Consider the following 2,631-nt stretch of genomic DNA (forward strand, 5'->3'; position numbering starts at 1 on the left):
ACTGCATTTCTTTTTAATATCATGTTTTAATTACTTTTTATTTTAAACGACACTAAGGAAAACTATAATATTTTAAAAAAGAAATGGATGTTGGGCCAGTCAGGTAGTGTGGCAGTTAATGGGACTGGCTGGATCCTACATGGTCAACAGCATGGTTTGAGTCCCATACCCCATGTCTTAAAAAAACATGCCAGATGTTTGGCTGGCAGGCGGCATAGTGGTTAAGGTGGATGAATTCCTACATGGCTGACCACAGTTCAAGACCTAGACTCGGCAGCTTCCTTTCTCACTTTCCTTTTCTCTGTCTCTGGTCAACTTAAAAAAAATAATAAAATAATGACAATGAATAAATTAAATAAAATAATTCTTACAGAAAAAGAGGAAAACATGCCAGGTGTGCGTGCCCAAAATCCTGAGAGGAGAATAGAAGGGATTGTGACAGGGCCATTCCCCCTGTGGAATGCTTTCTCACTTTCTTCCCCGTCCCCAACCAGTGAGCGCACGCTCTCCATAGTAAAAAAGCAAAACAGAACAAAAAACAACAACCAAAAAACCAGTAGACATGACATAGTTTAAAGTATTTGAAAAACTTGTCTAGTTTAACTTTCTTACCCTAACTAACAGTGAGGAACTTGAGTACATAGAGAAGTGAGCCCTGAAACTGACCCTACTAGCTGACAATTATTTTGGATTGAATCAGTAATGCCAATAACCGCTCTAATTCATTGACAATTTACATCTATGACATTTTATTAAAAAGAAGCACAGTCACAGGGACCAAAACTTTATTTTCAAACCCCAACCCAAAGATAAAACTTAGAGAACTTAGATATTCTCTCATATTCTTTTAAAATCTAATATTGGGCCTAATTCTGTGCCTTTTGAAGAGAAAAGGAGTTCACCTATGTCTGTCTTTTTCTTTTTCAATATGTTCTAGACTTGGGTTGACTGACATCTTTCGCCTCTCCCAAGTTTCTTTTCACATGAAAATTGTATTTCTATCACTTCATACACAGAAGGGCCCATAGATTTTTCTTACTTTCTCTCTGTTATTTGGTTATATTTGATTCAGTCCTGCTCTAGGCAATCATCATTAACATGGTCAAAAACCCCTCTCACATAGCACACCCTGTAGATGGCACCTCTCTGTAAGTTTAAAGCAGTGGGAACTATTGGCTCTGGAGGATAGGAAAATTTACACAACAGTAAATACTATTGATTTCTGTGGTCCGGAGATTAATTTAGAAAAAAGAATCTGTTATTAGTATGAAGGTGATGTGCGATGATGGAGAAAGGAAGAGGGGAGGAATCGATATCTGGGAGCCACCAGTAATGTACTACCGTCACTATCATTTTGACAGGTTTACAATCAAATGCTATTGATTTTTCATCAGCCTTTTCAGTTGGCTTCAGAAGGTGAGGTTCTGAGTTTTGAGAAATAAAGGGTTTTTTTTTTCTCTTTTCTTCTGTTTTTCTTTTTCTTTTTCTTTTAAAAGACAATTTGCTCTAGCTTTTTCACTCAAGAAAGAGCACTTGAAATTTGCTGTGCCAGCCTTAGACATCTGTTTTTTTAGGTACTGCAACTTTGAGTTGATGGTTTGGAAGAGAATAAAGAAGGAAGTGAGGCAACTGCATGGGTCCCCCATAAGCTTCCTTGTTGGAAGGATTGGTGTTGGTTAGCAAATGGGACTTTCTCAAAGCATTAGTATTGGAGTCAGAAGGGAATTAGATACTCAGGATGAAGCTGAGGCCTTTGGAGTGGAAGTGAGAAGCAGGTGACTAAAAATCTCTGAGCACCTGCCATGTGCTGATGGTTTATCTATGTCATCTCATTTAAAGCTCATTACTTCCAAATTACAGATAAAGAGTTGGAATTCATGGAATTCAAACACTGGGGTATTTAGTCTCAGGACTGTTAGAAATCACTTACATTTTCCACCAAATGTTTTAGTTTGTTCATATGTTCCCTCTGCGATGGGTGCTGAGCTGCCCAGGCCTCCAGTTTCAAGGACTTGGATGAATCAGAAAAGTCTAGAGGGTTGACCTCTTTCCTGAAATGGACCTTAATTCTGTCACCTAATTCCAGATCCTCACCATTTGCATTCATGGTTCCACTGTAGACGGAAGGCATCTTGCTGGAATAAGTGCTCCACCCACATCACTGGTGATGGTAGTTCTCATTCTTGACCCACACTCACACGTAACGGTGGCCACAAAATCCATGGATTCATCTTGCATACATTTCCGCCAGGCACTAATGCGAATTTCCTTCTCTTTGGATATTTGCTTTTTATTTTCCTCCTTGTAAATCTATATGTGTATTTTGAAGGATGTTGTTCTATTTCACTAGCTTCCTCTTCTGGTGGCCTTTTCAGAATTCAAATTTGGATACATTGTTAGTGCTCCAAAGTAAGGAAGAGAACCTAGGTTTTAGGCTCTTAGCATGAAGCTTCTATTTCAGTGTTGTAGGAGTAAAGGACACTAACTAGGACCCAGGGAAGGAGGTCTAGTCTTGCCTTTGTCACCAAATCATGCAGCTTAGGGTAAAGTTCTTGCCTTAGAGTCTGTGTACTCGCTGGAGAGAGAGAGAGAGAGAGAGAGAGAGAGAGAGAGAGAGAGAGAGAGGGAGGG

This window comes from Tupaia chinensis, unplaced genomic scaffold (assembly GCF_000334495.1).
Source record: "Tupaia chinensis unplaced genomic scaffold, TupChi_1.0 Scaffold000045_1, whole genome shotgun sequence".
NCBI lineage: Eukaryota > Metazoa > Chordata > Mammalia > Scandentia > Tupaiidae > Tupaia > Tupaia belangeri.